Source organism: Delphinus delphis, chromosome 7 (assembly GCF_949987515.2).
Source record: "Delphinus delphis chromosome 7, mDelDel1.2, whole genome shotgun sequence".
In the NCBI taxonomy this organism is placed as follows: Eukaryota; Metazoa; Chordata; class Mammalia; order Artiodactyla; family Delphinidae; genus Delphinus; species Delphinus delphis.
The window spans coordinates 54,597,543-54,610,221 of NC_082689.1; positions in this window are offsets into that span (position 1 = coordinate 54,597,543).

Consider the following 12,679-nt stretch of genomic DNA (forward strand, 5'->3'; position numbering starts at 1 on the left):
ATGAATTTGGTAAAGTAGCAGGATACAAAATTAATGCACAGAAATCTCTGGCATTCCTATACACTAATGATGAAAAATCTGAAAGTGAAATCAAGAAAACACTCCCATTTACCACTGCAACAAACAGAATAAAATATCTAGGAATAAACCTACCTAAGGAGACAAAAGACCTCTATGCAGAAAATTATAAGACACTGATGAAATAAATTAAAGATGATACAAATAGATGGAGAGATATACCATGTTCTTGGATTGGAAGAATCAACATTGTGAAAATGGCTCTACTACCCAAAGCAATCTACAGATTCAATGCAATCCCTATCAAACTACCACTGGCATTTTTCACTGAACTAGAACAAAAAATTTCACAATTTGTTTGGAAACACAAAAGACCCCCAATAGCCAAAGCAATCTTGAGAAAGAAAAACGGAGCTGGAGGAATCAGGCTCCCTGACTTCAGACTATACTACAAAGCTACAGTAATCAAAACAGTATGGGGCTTCCCTGGTGGCGCAGTGGTTGAGAGTCCACCTGCCGATGCAGGGGACACGGGTTCGTGCCCTGGTCTGGGAAGATCCCACCTGCCCGTGAGCCATGGCCGCTGAGCCTGCGTGTCCGGAGCCTGTGCTCCGCAAGTGGAGAGGCCACAACAGTGAGAGGCCCGCGTACCGCCAAAAAAAAAAAAAAAAAAAAAAAAACAGTATGGTACTGGCACAAAAACAGAAGTATAGATCAATGGAACAGGCTAGAAAGCCCAGAGATAAACCCACGCACATATGGTCACCTTATCTTTGATAAAGAAGGCAGGAATGTACAGTGGAGAAAGGACAGCCTTTTCAATAAGTGGTGCTGGGAAAACTGGACAGGTACATGTAAAAGTATGAGATTAGATCACTCCCTAACACCATACACAAAAATAAGCTCAAAATGGATTAAAGACCTAAATGTAAGGCCAGAAACTATCAAACTCTTAGAGGAAAATATAGGCAGAACACTCTATGACATAAATAACAGCAAGATCCTTTTTGACCCACCTCCCAGAGAAATGGAAATAAAAACAAAAATAAACAAATGGGACCTAATGAAACTTCAAAGCTTTTGCACAGCAAAGGAAACCATAAACAGGACCAAAAGACAACCCTCAGAATGGGAGAAAATATTTGCAAATGAAGCAACTGACAAAGGATTAATCTCCAAAATTTACAAGCAGCTCCTGCAGCTCAATAACAAAAAAACAAACAACCCAATCCACAAATGGGCAGAAGACCTAAATAGACATCTCTCCAAAGATATACAGACTGCCAACAAACACATGAAAGAATGCTCAACATTATTAATCATTAGAGAAATGCAAATCAAAACTACAATGAGATATCATCTCACACCTGTCAGAATAGCCATCATCAAAAAATCTAGAAACAATAAATGCTGGAGAGGGTGTGGAGAAAAGGGAACACTCTTGCACTGCTGGTGGGAATGTGAATTGGTACAGCCACTATGGAGAACAGTATGGAGGTTCCTTAAAAAACTACAAATAGAAATACCATATGACCCAGCAATCCCACTACTGGGCATATACCCTGAGAAAACCATAATTCAAAGAGTCATGTACCAAAATGTTCATTGCAGCTCTATTTACAATAGCCAGGAGATGTAAACAACCTAAGTGTCCATCATTGGATGAATGGATAAAGAAGATGTGGCACATATATACAATGGAATATTACTCAGCCATAAAAAGAAACGAAATTGAGCTATTTGTAATGAGGTGGATGGACCTAGAGTCTGTCATACAGAGTGAAGTCAGAAAGAGAAAGACAAATACTGTATGCTAACACATATATATGGAATTCAGGGGGAAAAAAATGTCATGAAGAACCTTGGGGTAAGACAGGAATAAAGACACAGACCTACTAGAGAATGGACTTGAGGATATGGGGAGGGGGAAGGGTAAGCTGTGACAAAGTGAGAGAGTGGCATGGACATATATACACTACAAAACGTAAGGTAGATAGCTAGTGGGAAGCAGCCGCATAGCACAGGGAGATCAGCTCGGTGCTTTGTGACCGCCTGGAGGGGTGGGATCGGGAGGGTGGGAGGGAAGGAGATGCAAGAGAGAAGAGATATGGGAACATATGTATATGTATAGCTGATTCCCTTTTTTATAAAGCAGAAACTAACACACCATTGTAAAGCAATTATACTCCAATAAAGATGTAAAAGAAAAAAAAGTATCTACACACAGCTCCCTTAAAAAGAGGATAAGCCCCACTTTGGAAACCACTTTCACGGCTCTGGTGCTTGGGATTCCTCTCCTTCCTCAGCCAGGAGGGGCCTCTGTTAACAAGCCTTGTGTTGGTGCGTACAGTTGCCCCTCAGTATAGCTGCCCCTCAGTATAGCGGGGAACTGGGGGGGGGGGGGGGGGGAATTGGTTCAAGGACCACAGTGGATACCAAAATCCACAGATGCTCAAGTCCCTTATATAAAATGGCGTAGTATTCGCATATAGCCAAAGCACATCCTTCTGTATCCTTTAAATCATCTCTAGATTCCTTATGCATAATAGAATGTAAATGCTATGTAAATCGTTGTAAATACAATGTAAATGCTATGCAAATATTTGCTGGTGCAGCAAATTCAAGTTTTGCTTTTTGGAACTTTCTGGAATTTTGTTTTTCAAGTATTTTCTACCCGTTGTTGGTTGAATCCAAGGATGTGGAACCCATGGATACAGAAGACCGACTGTACTTACCTACAAGGTCTCCTGAACCAGCACAGCCTCAAAGACAAATGTTCCTTGCTAAGGATATTATAGGTATAAATTCCCTGAGTTATAGGGGAAATCTCAGGGATGTGGAGGGAACCTGGTCTGACACCAGCCTCAGCCTCAGAGAGGAACATGGGGGCAGAATTCTCTGCAATTGTAACAGGAATGAAGCCAGTTCTTTGTTTACAGCCTCCAGTTCATCTGACATCACTGCAATGTTTTTAGATTTTAGTCGGGACACCTGACTCCTCATTCCCCACCCTGCTGAGAACCCTGGCCCACATCCATAAGGGGGGCTGGCTGTCCCCTCTCTACTCCCACTTCCCTGCCTCAAACAACCCAAACAAGCTGGAGAGAAGGGATACCAGCAGGCCCATCTGGCCAAGACCAGAAGGGAGACCGAGATGCCCTGTCCCGATAAGCAGAAGGACCACCACAAGGAAGAGAATGAGGCCTCTAGAAGGAAAGCGGAAAGTGAAGTACACTGAGATCCAGAGCCTTCGGATAACGTGCCCAAATTCACACAGCTAGTAGCACAGCTGGATCTAGAAGCCAGGTCTCCATTTATCACTGTGGTCTTGCCACCCCTTCACGACTACAAAAATCAATCCTGCTGGAGGGTGAGATGGCCAGAGAGAGTGTTTAAGGAGAAGAGGGCTCTGTTCCCCTTCCAGGTCATTATAGTTCCAGGGCAGGGTAGACAACAAAATCCTTTCAGGTCCCTCCCAGTAAAAAGGCCCCTACATAGTCAATTCCTCTTCTCCAAAAGCTAAGGCCAGAAATACTGAACGTTTTATTGGCATTTGCAATATAGCCAGGAAATAGGGTGCTTATCTGACCCAGGATATCATAGTAACAGACAGAGGTGGCAGAGCCAAAAGCTTTGTGGAAACAGTGTTATGAGCCCTAAAGAAATAACAGAAAAGAACCTTTCCAACCTACAAGGAAGGAGGCTCCCTGACAAAACAATCAGCTGGATTCTGGGTGGGTGCTGAGACAAAGGGAAACCAGCTGAGACCCTAGAATGTTTAAGGTAGGGGACTGCGGCCATGATAGGGGAAGTTTCTGAAAGCTGGGAATTGCGTAGATATTACTTCAGAGAATTTGGAGGGTTTGGTTTTATTCATTTCAGTTTATGACTAGGATGAGTATTTTTTCACTCAAATTTCTTTCTTTCAAAAAAGAATCCTCAAAGTAATGGTATGAATGAAGAAGTATCCTTACAAGGACCATACTTTCCATTTTTCCTTAATACACAAGGCAGCTGTGAAAGGGACTGAAAGAGCATGGCCTTCAGCCTGGTGACCATTCTTTGAGTTCCTTTCTCTTTCCCCATCTTAGGGAGAGAGGAATTTGATGGTGATGGTGATAGTGATGGCAGTTTCTGTCACATGTGCTCTAGATCAGAAAATCATCTTTAGTTATTAACCTGCTGACATGAGCACACATTGCTAGCGTCATTTTCCAACCCTGTGTGAAAATGTCTTTACTTGCTTAGGACAGAAAACCAGAGACAGAAGCAAAAGGCCAGGTATATCAAGATCAACATTTACCTAATACCACCTCCAACACTGCTTCTCAAACTTTAAAGTGCATAGGGACCACCTGCACTTGCTCAAACGCAGACTCTGGTTCAGCAGATCTGGGGTGGGGACCTGGGAGTCTGCATTTCTAACAAGCTCCCAAGTGACACTGACACTCATGATCCTCAGACCATGCTAAGAACAACCTGGAAAAATGTCTGGCCTTTCACGCTGTTAGATGATGGTCCCAAACTTTAATGCTTTTTATATACACCTCTTCTTAAATGCCACAGTTAGGAGTGGGAGTTTCCACCTGGCTCAGTGGTCTTCAACCCTGGCTACCCATTGGAATTACTGAGGAGCTTTTAAAAATACCACTGTAATTGGTCTGGGTCAACCTAGCATCAGGAAGCTTAAATGCTCCTGGGGGTTTCTAATGCGCAGCCAAGGTAGGGAAGCCCTGATCTCGCCAAGTAAGGTGATCCACTTAATGTTTCCACTTCAAGGTTAACTGTTATTCTCCTAATGTCTTTTCTCACATCACAGCACTGACTTTAACTTAGCCAAACAGAGTTTACATTTAAGTGTGTAGCAAACGAGTAGTCATACATTTTTTTAAAGCAAAGGTTACCCTTCCTTAAATTTCCAAAATTTTTCTTAGTGACATGGCAAATTTATTAAGCATTTTTCCCCACAGTGTTGACATGCCTCAGTTTTATTGATTTATAAAATTGCTACAATACTTTAAACAAGCAGGATTTTCATAAAAAAATATCGAGTACACCTTTTGGCATTTGGAAGGAAAAAGAATGCTCACAAAATAATTATACATATATTTTAAATGAAGTTTATTTTTCCCCCTGGGAATAAAAATCCTATTCTGAAAATGTTTCAAAATTAGAGTGCTTAGTTATATCAATCTAAAGCTATTTTTGCTATTAGGTTACTAGGTTTATTTAGAGACTAGCTTTTCAATCAATTTCAATATTTCCAATTTATTTAACTTCTAAAGTTACAAACTGTTCATTTAAATACCCACAAACTCTTATTGCAAGAAGCATATGTATTAGTTAAAACTAACCAAAAACAGACATTTAAAAGGAAAAAATAAAATAAAATAAACCATGTATTTATGTTTCCAATAATATTTATGCACACAAAAAGCTATTTAAAACAATCATGATATTTTCTAATGCTTATTTACGTTAGTGTGCAAATGTGAGTAATACGATTCAACTAGCTAACTAAAAAAGTAAACATTTAGGAAAGCCAACTGTAGTTAAGATAGTCAATTTATCTCAACTATTAAAAATAAAACAGTGAGTTTTTAAGTACACTGGAGAATTAGAAAGCAAAGATGAATACTAGCAACACAGTGCTTAGTAAGTAGTCAATACTGACTGAACAAAATTTTTTGAAGAGGTGGATAAATATATACCCTATCCTAAATCTAGATGCCTCCAATAACTCCCCACTCTTTCCAAGTAATTCATTTTCCAAAAGAGTCCACCAAATATGGAGATACTGAGGAAGCTATTTTGGGGGACTCTATAACCATCAATCAAAATGGGAGAAAAAGTTACAAATATCAAATCCTGTTGTACACCTGCAACTAATATAATGTTATATGTCAATTATACCTCAATTAAAAAAAAACCTCTATTTTGTATGAGCCATTAAAAAATAGATAAAATAGAGTGAATAAGAAACAAAAGAAAAGTTAGAACTGGAAAAGTTCATATGACTTTCTCTTTGGCTAATTACAGGTAATATTGGAAAGCTCTTAGAAACTTACTTTTAACATTCAACCATGATTTTACTAACATTCAACCATGATTTTTATAACATACAGCCATGATTTCCTCAGAGCTCGTAAAAAGAAAAGGTTGAGATAACACAGAATTTTGACAGAGGGCAAAAAAAAAAAAATCACATCATGAGTCTTTTACTGTCTCTAGAGCACTAGAGCTAGAGACTTGAACTTAAAAATACCATCTAAAAAATTATATCCATTCCTTTACTCCCAAAAGAAAGAAAAACACCTGCAGGTGTCAAATCTGACAGTGACAGATGCAAACATTATAGCTGAGGAAGTCACATGTCCCCCCAAAGAAACTGTTATGAGGACGAAAAATGACAGGTCACTGGTAGGTACATTTTGCTAGGCTTCATGACTTAAGGCAAATTTAAGGACACTGTGCGGCCAACGTAGCCTGATTCACAAAAGCAAGAAAGAAAACTTGCAGTCTGTACACTCTCCCCCCAAAAGTCACGGCCTGTATTTTAAAAACACAGCAAGGAGAAGGAAGGGCAACTTGTCTAAGGAGGTTTGCTACTTACGCAAAACCACAAATGAACTAAAACTCTTCTCTCAAGTGATGACTAAGGGTGATCTAAATGCAAAAGGTGACACATGCAAAGCACTGGTATGCTACAGAATTTCACTTCCTAAACTGATACTTTTTAAAGTTTTTTTAACGTATGGCACTGTTTTTTTTCCCTGAGCACCACATCAAGGTTGCAAAGGTCTTCGAATTCACAAAGGCACTGCTAGTAAGTTAATGGTGTGCATTACTCATGCACACATATACACTTTGTCTGAATACAGACATGATGGGTTATTTTTGTTTCCATTTAAAAATATATACACATGGGCTTCCCTGGTGGCGCAGTGGTTGAGAGTCCGCCTGCCGATGCAGGGGACGCGGGTTCGTGCCCCGGTCCGGGAGGATCCTGCGTGCCGCGGAGCGGCTGGGCCCGTGAGCCATGGCCGCTGAGCCTGCGCGTCCGGAGCCAGTGCTCCGCAGCGGGAGAGGTCACAGCAGTGAGAGGCCAGCGTACAGCAAAAAAAAAAAAAAAAAAAAAAAAAAAAAAAATTATATATATATACACACACACACACACATGATTAAGTTCACCCTAGTGTGATAGTGCAAACTGAAAACAGGGAATCAATTATGAGTTGTTCAACTTGGTTTATTGTGAGTGCTTGAAAATGTAATCTAGCAAAATTCTGCAGAGTCAGACCATAATCATTGCCCTATATTCTGGATGACAGAATATCCTTGCCACCATTCCCACACCTTCCCCACCAAGCCCACAGCAGACATCATTAATCAAGTAGGTAGGTCACTCTCTGCTGATCCTAGCCTCAAACTTAGAATCCCGGAAAGCCACAACTAACTGAGCAGAGTTGGCACCGAAGGAAAAAAACCCAAAAAGACAGTGTGCCAATGGTCAGGTACGTTAAACCACAGGTATTTACTGTCTCACACTTCTTTCTGGCCAACAACAACAAAACAAGAAAACAAACAAAATAATAAAGTCAAATAGGAGTTGTATATATGACTTGTATTCTAAGGCCTCACCCAAGATGGGGTGTCACGACGAGGAGCTCTCAACAATCGTCTGGGTATGCCAGTTCTGAAGGCATGCTGAAACACTTGTATAACCTAGTAACCACAAATGCCACAGGAAAAGGGCAAGTATAGAAATTTCCTATTTAATTTAAGTACAGAGTCTGATTCTGATGGTAAGACTTAAAAGGTATTTGTTGTATGCTCATTTACCATACAAATTTGGCAACTGAAGGTTTTTAATCATGTACACATTCCAAGACAGAAATCTAGACGCTTAACTTTTACCATCTCTAGGCCACTTTTGATTGCTGCCAAACAAAAAATACAACTCTATTTTGACCAAGTAATGGTAGCTTCTACAGCAAACTAATTTTAACCTTTGTAACTCAACTTGTAAAATCAATTCTAAAACTAAACATAAATAACTAAACGTATCTCAAAACAAAATGGTTCCAAGTTGCATTGTCCACAACCAAAAAAACATGCGTACAGAACTGTACGCACACACACTCACACACACAATTAAAGAAAAGCACTAGAAACGCCAGGATTACTTTCAAAAGAAAATGGCCTCATTCTGGCTATCTAGAAAAAGCCATCAATTCATAGTTCCTTGCATAGAAGGGTTAAAAAGGAAATAAAAGAGTTAGAATGTCAGGTCAGTAATGGCAGCGGTCAGAATTATCCTACTGTCACACACAAGACATACTTATAAAGATATGTAGAGTCACCTTCTCCTTTATTACCAGCTGCACCACATAGATGTGCCACTGTTTACTTAACCACCTTGCTTTTGATGAGGGTATCTGAATGACTGCATAAAATAAAAGTCACACTTACATAAAACAAACGTCAATGCATAGAGGAAAGGTCTGGAAGGGCACGTAGCAGAAGAGTGGTTACCCCGGGGAAAGCGGGGTTGACAAGGTGAACTTTCACTTTATTCACACTGTCTAAATGATTACTTAGTAAAGAGAATATATTCAGGTACAGCTTTAAAAAAAAAATAAGAGGAATCGGGGGAATAACCCAGCTCTCTCAGAGTCTGAAGTCCAGAGTGCTGAGACAGAAAGATGATAGCACTGAGCGGGACTGAAATGCTTTCCTAGGTCCCCTCCTTTTCACTACACATAAGTACTCTTCATTATTCTTCATTCCTAAACTGCTACATCTCATCCAAGATGACCACCTCTGCCTACTAATACCAAAAGAGCGTGGGAAAGAAAAGAGTGTGTGGGTATAGCTCCTGACAGCCATGGATCCTTTCATGACACTATTCTCTCTCCTTTGTTCTTAACTGTCCCCATGCTACCAAATCTGGTAATATACTTTATATTGAGATTTAAGTGGGTAAAACAGTCTTTGTGACAACTTTCAACAGCACAACTATCAACAGCATCCTCCTCTCAGTCTGACACTAAGGAGGAAATTCATTACAGCGTCATGTATTTTATTCATCTTTGGTATTCTGAGTATATTACCCCTCACTGATGTCAAAGGAATTACTTAATTTGTTAATATTCCTGTATATTAATGCATTTGTTTTATCTATAAAATTAATCAAAACATAATCCTCCCTTCCATAAGTTCTGGATTTTATAAATTCCAGGTTAGTTATTTATTCAGCAACTAATGTTAGACCAGAAGCATATGAACTAAAATACTAAATGAAGAGGTAATTTAAACACTTAAGTGTTTCAGGATATAGTTACAAAATATTTACCATTCTAATCAATCGCACGTGAGTTAATCTTGGTTCTGTGTATCCTGGTTGCTCTTGTACTTTAACATCCTTGTTACGAAGCTAAATTGAGGTAATGCAACTGGCCCATAGTAAGTGTTTTATTATCAAAGAGACCAGCAAAAGACTATTTGGGGGGAAGGGGTGCACATTACAGGACAGAAGGGGGAAGTTCCATCCTATGAAAATATACTAGATTAGTTGCTGCATTTGGGAAAGAGGCAGCATAAGGGCTCTAAAGATGTAGACATTAAAGTTCCAGAGATGAAATATCAAAGCAAATAATGAGACATAATAAAAATAATATATTTACATCTAGGGAGGGGGAAATGCCAGCATCAAGCTAATAGCAGGCACTGTTTGACCCTGCCCATGACTACCTGTTTCATCTGTCCTACCAAAGTCATCCTGGTAATTTGTAAAGAAGTTTATTCACACTAAGCAACTGGCCATTCTTTTGTAGAAAAATTTATAGCATCTCTAGTGTACTGATATTTACAGCCCTTTGTCACAACCATGGGACTCTAGTGAGAGAGAATGCAAACCTCCTTACAAATAAAAATCCCCTTCCCGGAAGTATGCAACTTACTATCCATAAGAAGAGTAATGTGAGCACCTACTCACATTTCACCTCTAAAAATTAGTATTCAGTGTTATCATATACACTCTTAATCCAGACACAAAGGCGATACTTAAAATAATTGAGCAAATGCACACATTCTGCTTTATATAAGTTCATAACATTTTCTGAAAAGTATACAAACATTCACTAGGTCATAGGTGCAGTGACTGGAGTCTACTATTTCTCTACTTCTATACTCTATATATTCAGAGTATCTCATCTACTGGCTGTAAGGCATATAAACATCACCTCCTTAATTCTGTTTTTTTATACTTCATATTTAGATGATTAAAATAAAACTCAATACCAATAAAGCTTAAAAGCACATCAAAATTGTTATTATATGCTTTTGAAACTTTTAGCCTATTACTGATTGGATTTTTAAGGCTTTAATGTGTCTTAAAAACATTTAACCTGAGCATTTCATGTGAAGTCTAGTTAAATGCAGGGTCAATAATATCAAACACTAGAGAATTCCCTGGCGGTCCAGTGGTGAAGACTACGCCTTCCAATGCAAGGGGTTTGATCCCTGGTTGAGGAGCTAAGATCCCACATTCCTTGTGGCCAAAAAGCCAAAACATAAAGCAGAAGCAAAACTGTAATAAATTCAATAAAGACTTTAACAATGGTCCACATAAAAGAAATCTTAAAAAAAACAATAATAATAATATCAAACACTAGATTTTCTCATGTATCAATAACTCTTCCTTTGGTGAAAACATCTTTATTCAAGTCTAAATGGGTTATTGAATTAAGAGTGACAGTACTACTACTAATAATGGTAACAGTATTTATAATAGCTAATACTTATTAACACATACTATGTGCCAGGCATCTAAGCGCTTCATATGTATTGATTCTTCTAATCCTCACAACAACCCTATGAGGTAGGTAATACAGTAAAACCGTATTAATTGAAAATCATTAGAGAGTGGAAAGAATGAATTACACAATAATACTTTCTAAAATTTTATACACATTATTACAACTTAAACCTAGACTTCCAGTTAAATATAGTAGACTGACCAACATGTCAGAACAGACTACATAGCCGTGAGATTTCAACAAGTTTATAAAAATAAAATCCAGGAGGAGGTGTGATAAACCTAGCAGAGTAGAGGAAGTTAAAGCCTATGTACCCAGAAGAGAGGAGCCAATACACTCAACCAAACACCTAACAAGTTCAGAACCTGGAAGTAGCAGGTGCTGCAGAAAAAGGGGATGAGGCATAGGGCTGAAATTAGGACTAGATGTCTATAAAATGGGCAACTAGACCCCAGGTCCTCTCCCCACTCTCCACAGCCAGACAACCCACCCACCCCCAAACTCCATCCACTGGAGAAACTGAAGCTGAGGGTCACCAAACATAGAAGACGACTGCAGTGGGGTGGGGCAGGGTATGTGGAGGCTGAAAATAGAAAGATTAAGTAAAAAACCACATACAAACTGTGGAGTCCTCAGCCCTTTTTTCCCACCCTGCTGCTAGAACAGGAATCCTTCCCAGGGAAACTGAATAGCTCCAAAGAAAAGACCTCCTCTGAAATTTAGAGAACTCCAAGACAAAAGGCCAGCTCTCTGCCTGAGGCAGATAACTGATAAACCCAGCCCACACATAAAGAACTATGAAGTTAGCTTTTTAGTACCTAATTCTTAATATGAATGGATGACCTCTCCAACTTTCTAAGAAAGCCTTCACAATGGAAGACACAATCCAAAACAAACAGAACAGGAAACAATGCAGGAAACAGGAAAGACATGAGGAAAACACCCATAATCGTCCTCATAAAAATGGAACAGAGAAAAAAGATATCTTAGAAATTAAAAGATACAGCTAAAAAAAAAATTCAACAGAAGAGCTGGAGGAACAGAAAAAGAACAATTACAATACTACAACTTAGGAGAGAAAAGAGGATCAATTAGACGTCCAACATTCTTTTAAAATTAGAGGATCAGTCTGGGAGGTCCAACATTCAAATGACAGGAATTCTAGAAAAACAGGATGGAGAAAATGGAGGAGAGAAAATTATCAAAAAGATAACACAAAATGTTTCCCAGAATTGAAGTAGACAAGTCTGCAAATCGAAAGATTCCACCAAGTCAAGTACCCATCAACCTGAATGAATAAAGACCCACACATCCTCATGAAATGTTGGGCATAAAGAGAAGCTCTTAAAAGCTTCCAGAGTGTAAAAACAGGTCCCACAGGAATCATGAAGGCTATAAGACAATGGAGCACTGCCTTTAACATTCTAAGAGAAAATTATTTTCAACAGAGACCCCAAACTACCAATCTATCAAGAGTAGAGACACGTTCAGACCTGTAAAGCCTCAAAATCTTTACCTCTCATGCACCTTTTCCCAGGAAGTTTTTGATAGTGGATATACTTTGGCAAAAAAAAGTACAGTAAATCAAGAAAAAAGATCCAATAAACAGGAGATCCAACATGAGACTGAAAAACTGAAAAACAAAGGGATCCCAGAATCACCACCAAGCCATGCACGGGTCTGGAGAGCAATGGTCCAGATGGCAGAAGATGAAGGACTGTGGAAAAAATGTCCTCAAAGGGAAAAGAAAAAAAAAAAAAAAAAGGAACTGATGGATGATCTAATGTTTTTTAGCATTTAAGCCTTTGGATACTCATCGTGACAGGTATATTAAAAACTAA